Source organism: Lichenostomus cassidix, chromosome 2, assembly GCF_008360975.1.
Source record: "Lichenostomus cassidix isolate B80296 chromosome 2, HeHo_3.0, whole genome shotgun sequence".
In the NCBI taxonomy this organism is placed as follows: domain Eukaryota; kingdom Metazoa; phylum Chordata; class Aves; order Passeriformes; family Meliphagidae; genus Lichenostomus; species Lichenostomus cassidix.
Genome location: NC_139482.1, coordinates 30,134,181 through 30,153,006, shown reverse-complemented (window position 1 = coordinate 30,153,006; position 18,826 = coordinate 30,134,181). Strand labels below are relative to the sequence as shown.

Sequence of the window (18,826 nt, the reverse complement as noted above, 5' to 3'; positions counted from 1 at the left end):
AAGGTGATATAAGTTGTGAAGTATTCCCTTTTTTTACATGTCATTAGTAGGTCCCTGCTGAAATATGAATTCTAGTACTGAGCATTGCACTTCAAGAAGGACCTAGACCAACTGGAGAGATCAAAAGCAAAGAAAAAAACTTAAAAAAAAAAACCTTAAGTGGATAAATAATATAATTATAATTATTTGATTAGCATAACCTGGAAGCAAACATGATAAAAGTCCAAAAATGCATAAGCCATTGCAAGAGGAAAGAAATAACCTGTTCTATATCCTGTGGACAGGACCTGAAGCAGCTGCAGCAAGAAACCTGTAGCTCATACAGTGAAATAAGTTTTAAATAGTAAGACTAAATAATACTATAAATAAAATGTTTAAGCAAATTGGAGGCTCTCCATCTCTTGGAGTTTTGTATAATAGTTAAAACCAATATCCACCAAGCTTGCTACAGGTTCAAGCTGACATGGCCTGCAGGCAGGAGGTCAATTACTTCTCCTCTAGTTTTTTTTCCTGCTGTTCCATGATGTATAACTCTGTAACACACTAAGTACACTTATGAATACTTACATTAGACACTACAGTGACTGTAAAAACATTTCTGCAGGCTAATCTCCACAAAGTTAGGGAACAATATCAGGAATAAAGATCTCCTATGCAACCATATCTTATCTTATGCACATACCTTCTGATACTCTAATTAAAAATTCATTGTCTGAAGCAACACATACTTCCCAAACTTCCCCACGTCTGCAACACATGTGGAATGGATCCTGATTACTGATGAGGACTGTGGCTGATACAAAATCTTCATCTGTCCCCATAGCACCATGCATCGTATGCACTGAAAGAAGGAGGGATCCTATGAAGAACCCAGCCTATCTGCAGCCACTTGAGCTTTTGCCCTCCTCCTCTCCATTCACATTTTCTCAGATTCAAGTCAGGCTCTGCTTTTTATTTCTTCATGTCAAACAAAGTGGCAGCACTACAGAGTACTGCACAGACTAAGCTCAGAAGCCAGAGCATGGAGTGTGTTCAGTGCAGAGAGAAGCTCCGGAAACTCAAGTTCCTGAGCAGTAACAAGGCTAACCAGCCTAACATACAAAGAAATTTTTGAGAGTCTTATAATTTGGAACATTGGGAAAATCTACCACACTTCTACTACATTTCAAGATCTTGCTCTAAAGCATAAAGATGTCAGCACAATTTTTAATAACTTGGGCAAAACAATGCATTTGACCCTTAATCTCATTCATAGAAGCAGCAAAAATTGTTTAGACACAGTTTATTCAAAATTTCTGTCAAATAAATGTGTCTGACATTAAAACTGCCAGCCACACTGAGTAGCAATAGAAAAATTATTAAATACTGAAAGCAAGGTCTTTCGACACAAAGAACCAGGAATAGCTATTAACACCATATTTAATAGAGCTGAACAGGAAATAGTAGCCCATTCATAAATCTCTACAGAAATGATATATAGGAATCTCAGCTAAAGAAAGGAGAAGGCTATAAGGCTAATAACTGGAGGTGGCGTTTATAATTCAGTGTTCTATTACTACTTTCAGTATTACCTGAATTCACATTACCAAAATAACAGGTGAGAGGGTTTTCCTGAAAGAAAGAATATTTTCTTTTAAAAATGTATAGAGTGTCTGTTATGTTTCCACACAAGAAGAGCATCCTACTTTTGGTATTGCCTCACAAACTGAGACAGAACTTTGCTGCTGCTACTCTGCATAGAGTGTACCAGAAGAGCTAACCTGTATGCCCTGCATTGTTAATTTCTTTTTCATCCTCCATAACATTGAGGGAAGTAGAATGTCACAGCACAGACATATTATACTGTTCTTGATTTAATACTGAATGGTAACCCTTAGGACTTTTCTTTTTGAAAGACACTAAGGAAAACTAAAAAAAAAAATAAAATAATCTGTTTACTGGGATGGCAAGCTTGACTCTTCTCTTAAACATCTCAGGTTGTCTATGGTCCTTGTTACAGCACTCAAGACTACTATTTGGCCTTTCAAAAAGATGACAGACACAAGTCTCTCAATTGCAGAGATCATATAGACCTTTGGTTCCTGAATGTCTAATCCAATCTTGTACATTAACCAACTGGCATTTAGGTGGCTACTCTTTTGAATTAATGCAATGAGATCTCTGCTCAGAAAAGACCAGCTTAATGTCTGGAAAACAGCATTTTGGTTTGGAGTTTATGTATACAGGACATCTCTAAAGTTTGTCCAGCCTTGGCCTTAACTGTTGTTTGTCACAAAATACATATGAAAATTCCTCCACAAAAATGACAAATACTTTCCTATCTTATGAAGTTCTATAAGGAACGACACACACATTTTTAAACATAATCTTCATTTCACCAGGACATTAAAAAAAAAACCTTTTGTCATTTGCCACCTCTCAGGCTTTAGTGCCTTTATATGAATATCTCTCCTTAGGATAATCATAGAATCATAGAAGTATAGATTTGAGTTGGAAGGGACCTTTAGTCCACCCCCCCCTTCCGTGGGCAGCGACAACAAATGTTTTGAGGTTGGTAGTTGTAAAAAAAACCTGCACAAAGCAACATGAAGATCACTTCTCCCTCTTAACCAACTTTTCCTATCTCAGGATGGTTGGACAGGAAGTGACAGTTCCTGATCCTTCACTACTATTTCTTGGGAGCAGAGAATCATCAGACCTTGCACCTTTTCTATCTCATCTACACTCTGGAGGGCACAACATGTAAATGGAGAAGTCATCCACTGACTACGCCCTCAGGAGCTCCCACAACCATGGGACTTCCCTTCTCAATTGCCTAAGAACAGAACCCTCTGAATCTGATCATAATAGAAAACATAGTGGGTTGGTTTTTTTTTTAAAGCAGGCAAATAGCATTGCTCATACACTAATACATATTCATGTTAACCTTCCCAGATTCCTCAGACCAGCCCTATGCTCAGAAGTCAGGCTGCATCTGGCAGGATTTGTTACGGTGCGGAGGGTCAAAACTCTGCTCACCAGAAATCTTTGCAAGGGTGCACTGGCAGCCTGCATTCAGACCCTGCTAGGAACACTGATTATCTTACTCACAGCAAGAGTAAGAAATATGATTTGGCTTCTGGCCATGGGTCACCAGACAGGTACAGACTAGGGACTGGCAGGCCATCACTTCTATTTGAAGCCTGTCAGGCTCCAGAGCTTATCAGCAAACCTAAGTTAATGCTAGGATCCTTCTCTGACAAAACAAGCAGCTTTTGTCAGAAAAGAAATGGATTTTATTCTTCCACTATGACTCACACTCTCCTCTACTTTCTTTTCCAAAGAAAATAAAACACATAAAAGTGTTATTTATTTTCTGTGATCTTGAATCATATAGAAGCATAAATATTTGGTAAACCATATTCACCTAATGATGACAGCAGAATTACAGGGGCATCTTTCCTGGCTGACTGTTTCTTTCTTTTCTCATTAATTTTCATTAATAAACATGTCAAAACCTGAAAGCTTGAGCAGCTGCATCGCAGAAGTTATTTATCCATGATAAACCTTACAGTTACAGTGAAACTGTGTCCTCCAGATCAAGGTAATGCAGATTCTTCTTTCAGTTTGATGGTACTAGGAACAGAGTATGCATCTGGGAAGCTGAAAGTATTTCCTTTTGTCCGACTAAGGAGATTTCCCCAAAGAATTAATATGTTCCATTTGGGTATGCTGCTGTCTGCAGAGAAGCCAAGGGATGGCTTCCAGTTGGGTGTAGTTCTAGAGAAAACATCAGGCATGTGATCCTCCCCTCCCCACCAATCTGAACATCAGATGCAAGACATTAAAGTGATTCTACCAAGGGACTCCGTTTCTTCTTTCTTCCATTCTATTTTTGTACATTCAAAGCACATGGCTAGGATGCTCCCAAACATTTGTTCTCCCAGAAGAGATTGTAGAGATGTACCCAACACAGAAATTACTCTCCAAGCACCACCACGCAGAGCTGGAAATCTCTAAAGAAAGCTGAACTTATGCAAATAGCTACAATTCTTTTGCTGTGTTGGTAATTTAAAAAGGAAACGAGCAAGAATACCAGCCCAGCACAATAATTTATGTAACTGAGAAAAATAATCCATGCTGTTCTAAAACTGCAGATTGGAATGGTTTAGTAACATAAATTATTTGCTCTTTCCCTAAAATCCTCCAGTGTTTTCATCCAGTGATCTCAAAGTACTTTGAGAACGCTGAAGAATGGAAAGGCTCATATCTTCAGCTGGTATAAATCAGTATAGCTGTTTCTGATTGCGCAGTCCTCTAAAGCAGGCATTTCTTTACCCACTTCACAGATGAATCAGCTAAAAATAAAAGCTGGTAAAAGATTTGAATAAATTACCCAGTTTTCCCTTGATAAACCTTGAGAGAAAATGCAGAAGACTCTAAAGTTCATAACTTCAACAAATAGAAAAAAAAACCTGTAAAAGCATTGCTTTTTGTTCAGTTATATCAGACTTCAATTTTTCAAGAATATATACAATGCATTAGGGCTATTATAGTTGGGATTTAGGCACCAAATGGAGACCCAGGCTGTTGTTTGAAAGAATGTAGGTCTGCCTACAGTTTCTCAGTTTCACATTCTGCAAATAAAGTACAATACCAAACAATCACTATGTTGTCCTACCTTAAAATTACAAGTTAAAGTAACAGATCAGATAAGCAAGATATGAACAGATCAGAAAGCATTTAAAAGATTTCCCCCACAGGTATGTGGACCTTACACTATCTATTGTTTTTGCACATTGTTTGCACATATGTTTTAATGTAACACAGTATCAAGTAATGTCTATTCTCACAGACAGCTACATAGCATTACTGTACAACTCTCAGATAATACTTTTTTTGCATCAATTGAGTTTATAATAGTGTCTCTCGCTAAAAATTTTGGTTACTTTCACAACATTCCTTTGTGCCAGTTCTACTGTCAGCCCAAGTTCATCTAGACCAAATTTGAGAATATTCTCCCAAAACTCCTTGCTGTCATCTGACCATCAGTTTTGTCCTGGATTTATCCTCCAAGGCATACCTAATTCTGCCAATTTTTTCTGCATTAGTTTCTAAGATATATGTTTTATAGAACTTTTATCTTTACAGTCTTTGTTTTAATATATTTTCTTTTAACCTTATATGTTTTCTTTTTATAACTTTTTAATAATTTTATTTCTTCTCTGTTTCTTTTTTAAGCACAGTCAATATTCCTGTCCTTATTTTTATTTTATAGCTACCTTACTTGCTTTCTGGAGACACAAAATATATTCTTCTCTATTTCTTCAAGGGGCAAAAAGTATCACATCAGTACAAAGTACTCAGTAATGCAAATCATGGTCATGTCACTGAGATTTGCACATGGTTTTGAACTTAATCATATGCCAAAATGTTTAAAGGATCAAGTTTTTCCATGGATGCACCCATGCACCCATCTAAAAACCATTTAGTGATTTTAAATGTTATAATTGTAGGATTATCTGAGTGCCACTGAATGAAAAGTTTTAGTTTCTTTCTTTCTTCTGAGTATAGGTTGAAAGAAGTGGTTACCTTAAAAAGCAAGTTTGCAAATATCAAAGGCAAGTATGCAAATATAAAGCCGTCTATGAAAATATAGGCCAAGATAGTACCTGCAAAGGCAGGACACAGAACACTTTTACCCTGAAAAACAGAGCTTAGAAAATCTGCATTTTCTATTGAATATTCCTTTGTCTTCTTCGATCTTACTTGTGGAAGCAGTTATTTGATGAAAAAAAATTTGGTTTTTTTACCTTTTACCTCAGGTCTCAAACAAAACTGGTTGGTAACATGCCATTCCTGTGAACAATTCATTTACTAAATTCCAGTTGTTAGCTACAGGACTGATGTGGCTTCCAAGAGCTGCACAACTGAGGATGATTAATGAGGAGGAAGTAGAGGTTTAATTTGCAAAGATGGAGTATAAAATAAAACACAGCATAACTAAAATAGTATCTCCTCCACTGATGAATCAAAATGCTGTAAATATGGAATCTCACCATTTTAAGCCAATTATTTTTTTGTCAAAGCCATTCTAATTTGTATGGGAAATGGTGCTGACATATGCTTACACACTGCCAAATTTTACCCTCAAGTATTATAGTATAAGATAACATTTAGCTTTCATGGTGTAAAACGTTTCTATCAAAATAATCAATTCAGTGCTCACTACTCTATTTTATGGAAGAAAAAAATTAAATCATTAGAAGTTTTTCTGCCATAAATATATAAATCACATTTGGGGGTACTTTAAGTTTTCTGTTTTAAAATTTGTATAGTTGTTTAGAAAACATATTACATACCTATCAAGGCTGAATATATGACAGTATTTTCCACAGCAAAATAACTATCAGTTCAAAAGAAGAGGGCTCTAGAGTATGAGTTTGTCTCTAGGCCCAAAATCTACACTCCCTCTTAATGAAAAAACCTTTAGAAAAGTTCTTCAGGTTGGGGATATAGTATATACTTAGACACACAGCAAGAATGAAGAAAGTACACTACCTAACACTTATTTTTATTTATTATACAACAGCTTAGTTTCCAACATTAACAATCTGCTTATGTCACCACAAATGACTACTCAAAAAGTACAAAGTGGTTTTCAATTATTGCAAAAGTGAGATGTGGGGAAGAAGGGAAGGCAAATCTGATTAAAAAATGCCTGGAGAGATGAATTGGAGTGGTTGAGTTTTTCATGGGAGCAATGGGTTGAGTGAATAAAAGACAGGGAGACCCCTTGGAAAAAGTACTTTTACCACTAAGTTTGCTACATTTCTGAAAAGTGCATTTTTCCCAGAAGGGCATTTTTTTTCCTTTTAAATGACAAGAAAAAAACATTTTCTAGAAATCAAATTATTTATCAAGGTCATACCCATACACAAAACCATAATTTTCCACATGCTATATTCATCAACATGGTTGTGAATACAAAGTACAGAAAGTTGTCTTAGTTTTTTTCTCAGAGGTCTCTACATATTTTCTCTTACAGATGCTTTCTTGTTTTGTCTTATATTCTCTTCCATATATTCATAGCTACTTTTAATGGCATGCTCTCTCTGGTTTTCTGGCTTATCATTAAGCAGAAATTTCACAAATTTCTGGATAGCAACTGCCATTTTAGTCTACATTGTCACTTTTACTTTTGAAGTAAAGCTATTCAGAAAATTGCTTATATGACTAATCATATTTTTCCAACGTCCCAAAGGGAAGATGCAGACATATGTCATTTCCTTCTGGTTTTTGCTGAAGAACACCATACAAGGAACAAGGAACATACAGACAAGCAAACAAGGAACATACAGACATCTTCTTATACCCAAACCAAGTTAACCAACAGGAAATGGCTCTGATCATAATTGATGCTACAGGCAGGATATTGATGCTACAGGCAGGGTATTGATGCTACAGGCAGGAACAGCATTCTTCTGTAACACTTCTGTATTAGTGAACACAGGCATGTTTGGTTCATGCTTGGCAAAGCCTTGCCAGTGGAGCTGGGGTCACCTTGGACCATCTCAGCACTCTAGCATGTATTTAAACAGACCAGCTGGTCTTCTTTCTGATAGCCAAAAATACTGTTTCCCTCATGACAAGGCTTATTCAGGACAAAAAGTTCTCACTTTACCCAAATTGAATGCCACTTAATGAAACCCATACTGATACAATTTTATTGAGGATTTAGAAGAAATATTTACAAATAATGTAAGGTAACCCAGAAAAGCACTTTTCCTCCTCCCTCTTCCCTCCCACACTCAGAGAATTCTCAGAGAGAAAGAGAGGAGATATTTGTGGGACCAGGGGGAACACTCTCACTAACACACTAATCCCAAGGTACCACATGGTGTTAGAAACTACAACTTTTTCTGGTGCAGTTTCAGCTACTGTTTGGTTAGAAATGTGATCTGGTGTTGGCTCTGTGTAGCTTGGAGGAATCCTGTCTCTTTTATATTACCCTAACCCCATTCTTCCTTTATACTCATTTTACTCAACAAAATAGAGGAAATTTGATAGACTTCGAAGACAGAGAAAATTGAATGTCAGCACTTAGAGATCAACTGAATTGAACGTGACTGGAAGGACTCAATTCACAAATAAAAGTACCAGACTTGTTCAGGGAGTATCACCAGGTAGGCTAATGTTTTAAAAAGAGAAACACTCTCCTGCAAGAGGGTTACACCTATAACTTAAAGATTGAAGCCAAAGAAAGGGTTGGAGAGGAATAAGACTTAGGGAAATATAAGGCCAAATATGACATGTTGAGGACAATGGGAATTTTGTTTGTGGTTCCAGTAGTAAGAAAAAAATAGTTTTACACATGAAATTCAAAGGGAAGCATTTTAATCTAGAAAGAACTTTAAATATTAAGGAATCAATGTCACAACTAAGAAGTTTAATAAAATACAGAAATAGAAAAAAATCTGCATTAACACAATATCTGAAACAAAACCCGAAATGATCAGAAGATAGTGCATCAGCTTCAGAGAAACTCAAGTAACAATAGTACAAAAAGGATACATATTCCCTTCATGGGCACAATGAGGAAAAAAGAATGAGGAAAAAAGGAAAAATAAAAAGCTCTGAAAAATAAGGACTGAACACAACACCACAGAGTTCAGGAATAACATGACTCCTCCAAAAATATTTCACTGTACTTTTTTTTCTGTAAGGAAGGAATAGTGAACAGTAAAGGACTTAGAATCTCAGCCTGAAAAACAAAATATGAAAATGCAGACATATTGTAATGTGATTTAATATTTTACTTAGGCTTCCACTGACTCCATGGAAGCCACGTTTTTCCTAATCTATTTTATTTGACATCTGCAAAAGAATTGTAGAATGTTGTGATCCTAGATCAGTCATAACTTTTTCAGTGGTGTATACAGAAGAAGACTTTTATCTGTGCCAGGCATTTTACAGCAGAAAGGTAATCCCATTCACCCCAAGAGAGTCATATTGACACATTGCTACTCCATTTGCCAATACAATCACTTGCACCAACTCTTCACGTAGTCACGACCCCTGGAGGAGGTCTGAGTAAAAATCAAGGTGAAGTTTGGGATTTCACTGAAAAGCATCTAAAAATTACATTTTGATGTTTCCGAATTTGCCTTTTCCCAGTGAACTTATGTCTCTGTCCTTCTCTTAAAAAACTGAAGTACTCACACCTCCTTTAATAACTTTTGGATCCTCTTTGGCATGATAAATTGGATAGTTGCCTCAACAGCATGAAAAAAAAGACTTTTTCTACCACACGCTACAGCAATAAAAAAGAAAGCTGTTTCTCATTATTGGCTGGTCCATCTTCATATAGTCAGTTGTCTTGGAGACTGAGATTGATTATAATTTCAAGAAAATATAAGAATGAACTGAATCACATAGTTCCTTCTTTCAATGTCCATCTCAATTTACAGTGTTGGAACTAGCAACAAAAACATCCTTGAGCATGATTTCCAAGTCTAGATTTATTTTTGTTGCACTTATCTCTAAGAGTGACAGTCAAAATAATAACTTAGATTGGATACATCAGTAAAATAATTGTGAAGTTTCAGAAAAAATTGAAATAAATGTGAGTACAATGTACATTCAAATCAACCTCACTTAAAAATAAAGTAAAATAGTTCTTCCAGGTTTGATATCTGGAGGACACAATACATGGGTATCATGTAATTAACATTCTTTACTGTGTCCAAAAACTGGACATCTTACTTAGGCCAAAATATATTTAATAAAACATTTATTTTATAAGTATTTCACAGACTGATGAAGACTTCAAAACATTTGTCTCCTAAGGATATGACTTTAGTCAGCTTTAGTATACTTACTGCAATTACATTACCACTAATTTATTAAATAGTTTTGTAATTTCTTTACTTAAAATTGCCAACAGATCTTGTAAACTGTTCAAGGGACTAGTTAAAAGCAGCACTTTTCATGCTGCTATCTTTGGATTAACAACAGTCCCAAAAACACTGAACAAAAATCTTTTTGCAGTGAGTTCTTCAATTCCAGTTGTCAATCTAGATTTAAATACATGGAATTTTACATCAGCTGAGAAATGTGGTATACTATTCTTATCTACTCTTCATTAAAATACATCTTCCAACGTGAAACTGCCAAACCCGTTACAGGGAGTTGTGCAATTACAGTGAATAGGAGGAAGTTTTTACCATTGCTAATACATGGGAGGTGATCCAGAGGATTTTTAAGTTGTGACCCCCTCAAGAAAGGTTAGAAGACTCTTGGCACCTAAGCAAAAAGAATTTTTCAGGCTTTCAGCATGAACAGCTAAGGAAAAAATTACTTATTGAAATCTGTATTTTTTGTACTGTGTTCCCATAAGACAGTTCAGTCTTAGGAAGAAAAAAGAGAACACTAAGTTAGTATAATGTCAAGGGTATGTACAGAATGGCTCTATATATAATCACCCAAGCTGCAGTCCTAATTTCAACAATTTCTGATTTTTTTTTAATTTGTAAGATCAATCAAATAATATCTAAAGTTTAAGTTTTTTCTTCTCCCTTATTGGATAATTCATATATTTTTCCTTTTTTTTATCCAGCTGTGCAAACTTGACAGACAGTGTTAGTCAAGTAGTTTTTCAGCATTTCCCCTAGGGTCAAAAAAATTATTTGTATTTTTTGTATTATTTACCCAAGTTGGCTTTAAAAAGACATTGAAGTAACAAAAACATAATTTTAAATTTCATGGCATATCTGTTAAATTGTTAACAATTTATTCATTTTATACTTGGAATTCTTTAACATCTGAGCTTTTAAGTGTAAATCTGTAAAATTAATTCCAACTTCAGACATCAGTTGGTGCTCTGATACTGGGAATACTGGCAACCTGTCAGTCCAAGTGAAAACCCAGTGAGGAAGGAAACAGTTATCTTTGAAGAGACTTTACTGTGGAATGAGAACTGGTAAATCTTACTTGCTACAACAAAAAGTAAGCCAGCTTTCCCATCACCTCATTGCAGTGCTTTCTTCACCAAGAAAAGCAATGATGAAGATGAGGAGTATCAAAGATAAAAGAGTGTTTAAAAATAAGCTCATCCTGCCAAGGCTGGTATTTTCATCTGCCTCTGGCTGTACTCCATTTGCTTTAAATTCCATTGAATCACCAAAGGCACTAGGGTTCTTCTTTGGTGATTCACTTAGAAAAAAAAAAAAAAGCTGTGACTAAATCAACAAATTTGGAGTACCCTAGCTTGTAATCTAAGATCTTTTAGCAGGATCCCTAACTATTTATTAATACAGCTCAAGAATGTTTAAAGAAGCTGCTGCAATTCTAGAATAATCAGTATTTCTATAATTCTTGCAGATATTGTACAGTTAAAAAGCATTTAAAATTGAAAAACACTGTTGTTTCAACAGCTACAGGGTACACATGCAACTTCCAATTTGGCTCTGTTTCTAATTGCAAGTGAAGCAAAATCCTGATATGCAGTTTCTTCAGACTTGTGCTCCCTTGAACAGTTCCTACATTCTCCTTCAATAAGTTAAAAAAATTATTCAGAATTTTTTTTTTTATTTTGCAATCCCAAATAATTTTAAATAATGCTTTGCTATTGAGGCAATGAAGACCATGCTAATTTGAGAAAAAAAAATGGTGCTACAGCCTTGGGTTTTGTTTAACTTGTTTTACATGCACTCTTGTTATCATTTCATGTTATGCATACAAAATTATTATAGATTCAATTGCAGGCTCTGTACAGCTTTAAAAGGAAATATATATTAGCAAACAATAGACCTCAAGAGAGTTGAAGTTTGGTTCGTAGAAACATGCAAATTTTTTAATGTTTATTTCAATCTAATCTATGCAAGGTCACCCATACTATCTCAGAATATCCTGTTAGAGAATCTCTGTTTCTAATTTGAGGATGAAAAAATTCACAAAGTTCTGCCTTAACCCATTTAAATCCTGTTAAAGGTTGTTTTTTTTTTTTTATTTTGGATTTGGACTAAGGCTATAAGTTTCTTTCAGTGTTTTATCCAGAGTAGTTCCACCACATCTTGTGTAAATCATTATAGTCTTGTCTCTCTCACTTCATTGGCTTTTTGGCTTCCATCTGTTTTTTCTCATCTTTTCTTCTACTCTGTCTCATCTACATTCTCTTTCTACTCTGGTTTCTCTCATCTGCTTGCTCATTACCATTAGTCCAGCCCTATATTATCCCCTTTACTTCCCAGTTATCTTAAAGAGGGGAGAATGTATGAGACTCAAGAGCTTCATTCTGAGAGATGCTGACCACTTTAACTTCTTTTTTTGACCTACAAACTTTAATTGCTTTCCTTTTAATGTAGTTTTAAGACAGTCCTGGATGTCTTCACTGACCTAAGCATGTTACTTCTCTGAATGTTGTCTAAGGTACATTGTGCTGTTTTTCCTGGAAGCATAAATTTCTACAGGACCCACTTGTGCTTTTCATAGAAAACTGTAACTCCCTAGTGTCCTACCTGCACACAGGTTAGCACAATATCATGTTACCTACTTTACTAATCTCTGAAGGGAAACTCCAAATATTTTATTTTTGCATGTTATTTTATCTGTTGAAGAACACTCATGAATGTGTTCATTTTAATGTTAATACAATCAAGTTAATAGTGATGCTGGAATACAAACAAATATTTGAGTAGCTCAAATAAAAAAAAAATTAAAAGACAGGAATTTAAAACCTTTTAGAATCTGGAGCCAAATACATACATTATTCCATCACTGAAAAATACTTAACATGGAGGTTTAATATTTTACAGCTATCTTTGTGAAACATGAAGTCACAACTCCCTACTCTAAAGCAGAAATCTAGCCACTGAGGATCAGAGATAATCATTGATCCTTAAATTGAATTCAGTCAGAAACTTCCAGCTTAAAGCTACTTGTTTTCCTTCTTAATGAAGAAAAACTGCTCAAATGTCCATAACAGTAGAGGAAGTTACTTCCAGAAGTGTGCATATGGTCTCACTTCCTGGGCCTTCATCGTTTCTCACATTTGTGCATTTTACTTTGCCATCTCTGTGACCCTTCTGGAGATACAGTGCCAAAGACACAGACAAAACCATCACCTCAGTATCGGGTCCGGCACTTAAAGGGTGTATTGGTGTATAATTCACAGAATTACTTGCACATTTCTATGTCTCAGGTTTGGGAACACTGGCTGGACACTTAATTAACAATTCCAGTGAAGGACATTCCTATGCTATGTCCTTTTCCCTTGGGATAGGTTCCAGTTATAGTAAAAGTCGTGTCCTCCAAGTAAACATCCCTGAAGTAGGAAAACCCTTTTTATCTTGCCACCTCTGTCCTTGTGCCAGCAGAGAACTGCATCAGTTAAAGCTTTCATTCCCCAAACTCTGCCTTTCTCCTCATGCTGTCCAAGAGAATATTGTCAAGCACTCTCTCAAGGAGAGACAAACATTAATGTTTTTGCTCTTCCCAGTGTGAGTGGAAGAGAAAAATAACTACAAATCAGTGCCCTGCTATGCAGGAAATTTCTGGAAACTCCATAGATTTCTACAACTTTCCAGAGGTTAGAAATGAGATTTAAAAATGCAGCTTACATGTTGCCTGAATTACACAGTCTCTATCTCTTCCCTATGATAGTGAAAACTGCGAAAGGTCTGAATTAGAGACTGGAGAAAGGACTGCCCCTCTGACAGAAGTTGGCTGATTTTAATTTTAACAATAAAGGTAGTAGTGTTATTCCACGTCATTTCACACTCCATGACGTATCAAACTTGTTTTTGAAGACTAAAACAATGTTTAAAACTGACATGCTTAATGTGGACCTTTGTCACAGTAAGAGCTGCTACTGAGTGATGTAACTAGTCCTTCATGCTTTCAGAGATGCTCTGTTTTAAAAGACGGCATCTGTGCCACAGCCAAAGCAGCGTTCATCTTTCAATAAAATGCTGGAGTGATGAAGCTGAGTGATTTGGGGTTGCTCTGTTCATAAGCAGATACTCAAGACAGCATTTTTGGAAGGCAGCCACTGGAGCATACTATATTACAGAATAAATCACACTGAAAAGATGCTCCCTGTCAAGTTGGAGATACTTTTAGAAAAGATCAGTTACAGAAACCATCACATTTATGTGACTATTTCTACCTTTTTTAGTGACACAAGTTTATTTCACACACACTGTAAGATCACAGATGAGTTCCCTGAAGATTTCACACAGATCACAATACCACAGGCTCTTAAATCTAGTGGAGAGGTCTCATTTTTATAGTACAATGAAGTACAATTAAGGCATGATCTTCCTCTGACAGGTCTGAAATGATCTCCACCCCAGCTCCTTAGGGAGTGTGTTGAAATTTAGCCATTTAAAAGACCTCTAGCCAGTGTTTCAACTGCTCTGAACTCTCATAAATATTATCAGCTTTAAGTTTCTGGAAAGGGTCCCTATTGAGAGATAGTCCCTTCAGGAGTATATAGTACAGCCTGACTAAAATACAGACTTATTCCAGGTTCTTGTTCTCATATTTTGGCCTAAGTGCAGCCAACAATCCTGCCTACAGAAGGTGCACTACAAGGACATAACAAAAAGTGTTCAACTGAAGCAGCAAACCTCCCATTTCATCAATAAACTGAAGGAGAGACCTTGCCTAGGGATGCGACTACAATGCATACGACAGATAGATGCAAAGATGTGTAGGTTTGAAGTGGCTCTGTGGATACAGAAAACCTTTTGTCAGAGGGACTCGGTTTTGTACAAGCTATTTCATACTGCTAAGAAAAGGTAATTTATGCCAGCACAGTATATTAGCCTCTATAAAGCTTCTTCCAGCCTGAAAGATTAGTTTGGGGACAGACATAAACTACTTACCAGGTGTGTGTGTTTATGTTTTGACACTGTTCAGTAAAGACAAAATCAATTAGCATGGGAAGTTTGTGAGATTTCTTCAGACATTGCATAGGTAGCTTAAAGCTGGATTGGATGTGTTTACACTTTCTTTGCAGGTATAGAAGTATAAACATCTGGCTCTGAAACACCGGCTTAGAATATCCCTAACTATATGTATGGATGAAACCATGATTAATTGAATTTTCCCTCAAGTATGTAAATAAATATTAACTAGAATACAGATACAATTAACCAAGAATAGCCTCCAAATCCAGGTGGCACAGCTAACAATATACTGTAGGAATCTCTAAACTCCCATTGTGTTGTATGGAGGCAAAGGATTCAGTTTAGTTACCTACATGAAGATATCTAGTGGCTTTTGGGAATTTGGGGAACCCTTCCTGGTCACCTTCTGACTCTTCAAAAGGGCACAATCTCCCAGAGATCCTCTGCTATAGCTGCCAGCCACAGCAGTAAACCTCAGCTCCTCCAAGTGCATCTTCTGTGGCACAACTTGTAAGGTTTTGAGAAGTAAATCAAGGTCCTACTCAGTAGAGACAGTGAAATCTAGAAAGTTATTCAGACAACCAATGCATGTCACTAGTTAAGGGTGAGCCACATGGCTGTCTCAGTTGGGCTGACTGTATCACTCAGAGCTGCACAGTGGGAATGCAGACACCTTGCAGACATGCAGATGCCTACATTGCAGGGATGCAGTTGGATTTCTGAATTTGATCCTGAATTTCTCTCTGTCTATATACTACTGTTTAAGCATAAGCCAGTGTGAAATGAGAAGCCAAAAATCACAAATTCTTCAGTATTATTCAGTCATTCAAGCTAAAAGCTCCTGCAGAGAAACCATTCTAGGAAGCTTTCCATTAACACTATTCTCCATCCAGTCTTAGGGTACTGGGGCAGAAAAGGTGTCCTGGGTAGAGAGCAGAGGAACTCAAGCTTCTTTTTCCAAATATAAAGTCATCTCTCTTCATGTTCACAGCAGAAAGGACATAAGGAAGTGAATCACATCTGTATAATCAAATTTTTGAAATAAGATCTGAAAATGTATGGCTGCATTCCACATTTTCCTTTAGGGTAGTAATGCAAATTATTTCTACACAGCAGGCTGAACCTTCTGTTTCCTCTCAACAGCTTGTACATTGCTACTTTTTCAGTGCAAAAGTCATAGTCTGATCTGGGCAGCTAATACTATTTTAACTTATAACAATAATTATCTAGAGTTTACTAAGAATAATAGTATTCACAGGCAGCATGGGCAATACAGGATTTAGCACTTTGCTAATTCCACAATCTTTACACAATGTAATATGCAAAAAATTGTAGCTACACAATAGATTCATTAAATAAAAATATATGTGTTTTTTAATTTAAGATTTGTAAATTATTGGTTCATTTTTTAAGATATCTAGGATAGGATTGACTACAAATTGAAAATAATGCTTCATGTTACAGTTTGAATTGCATTTCACTTCTGCCAAAAATATTTTAAGCACAATAATAAATAGAATACAATGGGGAGTCTTTTAAATTTTTAAAGAAACATTGAATTTGTGAGTATTTTCCCTTGTTTTATTACAGAACTATCAACCAGTGTAGTTATTTTGGAATACAGTACATATGAATTTAATTAAGGAAACAGAGCTATTAGGAGAAAATATGCAAGTAAAAGCACTGTTTTTCTTAATCCTAAATCTGACCTTGTTAACAAGCAGGTGCAAGACTTCACACTATAACCAAGAACAATAAAGAAGCATGCTGTCCTCATTTTTCCTCTAATTGTCCTTTTCTCCAAATCATATTAGTTCCCATTGGTTTTATGCCATATTCACCAGTATTACCTTTTGTTCTTTTCAAGTTTATTGTAGTCATGGAAATAGGAGCACAATCCTTTGATCTCTCACATCACACAAAAGTAATCTATGACACTATAGCACATGGCACAGTATGAGAAATGTATCCCAGTTGAATTCTTTAGTCAAAAGAATTATGCACCCATGGCATCCTCTGTGAAAGTTCTCTGCAGTGAATTATTCCTACTGTTGTTACTGAGTACAGCAATGAAAAGGCACAGCCAAAGAGCCACATGCATATACCTTAGGTAGGTAATGTCCTTATTAACTCTTTCTCTATTCTTTACCAGGGTAAAAGATGCCTGAAAGCCATCTATAATTATATAAGAAGGTAAAGCAGCCAGCATCCACTTAAATTTTCTTTATGGCATTTATCTTCCAGTTACCCTCATGTTATCAAAGAGTGTAAAAAAACAGGTAATGAACAACAGAACGTAGTCCTGCCAAAACGTATGTTGTGGTCATTGCATCTAAAAGTGACTTACTGAACCCAAGTGGTTCAATTTACCTCTTCTTTACACATTCTAAAATGATACAAAGGAAGAATAATGAAAAGCAGAATCAAAATCTACCTTTAAATTTTACCAGGAAAGCAGATGGATTTTCTATCTGAAAATGTTTACAGGAGAGCAGATAAGTGCATACAAAGACGATATCTAAAAGTCTTTTTTTTTAATACGTCATTTTAAAGATGCAGGAAATTCAGAGAATTAGTGAAAGTAATGAAACCTAACACTTACTCTTGGCTCAGCCAGTCATTTGCTGTGTGGTGTATATAGTGTTTTTAAAATGCACAACACAAAACCATTTCATCAGATAGCGGCTACTTTACAGTTTTTTTAGACTTCCTTTTATTAAATTGCAGATTTACAAGCAATTGTAAGCAAGGTGGAAATTATGAAACTGTGTAGTCCTCAGTTCCCCACATTAAAAAAAAAAAAGAAAAAAAACCAGCCTTTTTACTAATAAGCATTATACTACCTTAAAAACGTTGTTGGAAACCTTGGAAATAAGTGATTTAAGCATCCAGGGAATTTTTCCTGCAATAAAATGCTTCCTCAGTCACTATCCCCTGCTTGATTTACATCATCCATGTAAGCTTAACTTTACAAAGTTTGTAGACAGATGGGCAAAGGTCAAATTAAATCACTAGTAGATTTTATAATTTTATTTCTTCTATTGAAAAGATCATTAGGCATACGTGCAAGGTATTCATTAAATCACTAATAAATCATCTAATATCACTTCTGCCAGTCAAAAAATCTTTTCCAACATACTATAATATAATCATACCATCATATATGTTCCTCTCAATCACATTAGCCTCTCTAAAATTTTAATGCAGCTGAAACTACACTCAGACAAGGATCATGATTTATAATGATGGGCTATGATTAATACCCCAAACTACGTCTTAGGAAGCATGGTATCAAAAAAGACATTTGTGTCTTGTTTTTTTTATTATAAAAAATGAGAGCAAACAAAATCTTATGTTTAATACAGATCAGAATGTCTGCCCATCTGGAAATATTGCTTACAGGAACCCTCACATTCCCACTATGATACTTACACCACTGTTTTCTCACAAAACAACCTTTTGTATTAGAAGGGAAATTATTGTTTTCCAATAATTGTGATGAATTATGATGATTTGAAAAGTTATTTTCTCAGCTCAGAGAGAGATTCATTAGTGCTAATAAAATACACATCGAGATATAACCAGCTCCCTGTGATGCTGGCTATGAGTTTAACAGGTTAAAATTTCACAAAATGATGATAAAAATATTAAAACCTGGTGCTTCTCTTTAAAGAATATAACTGCTTTGCCATTCTACTAACATAAAACATGTTAAAGTGACAGGTCATATGAAAGAGAAGAAAAACAAGAAGCCTTCAGCCTTTTTAAATATGACTCCTTTGTGTTAAAAAACTTTCAGCTACACATACATAAAATTTATGTTATAAAAATATCATATTATTTATAAATATATTTATAAATCTAAATAATATGTTTACATTATTTATAACACAAGGTGGAAGTATCTAGATCTACAGAAGCCTTCTTTATGAAAC

The 18,826-nt window shown here is 35.6% G+C and overlaps 1 protein-coding gene across 13 annotated transcripts in view; it reads right to left on the bottom strand.

Moving 5' to 3' along the window:
- The window catches only part of HDAC9 (histone deacetylase 9), a 457,439-nt gene that overhangs the window by 60,702 nt on the left and 377,911 nt on the right, over positions 1-18,826 (bottom strand). The window lies entirely within an intron of this gene.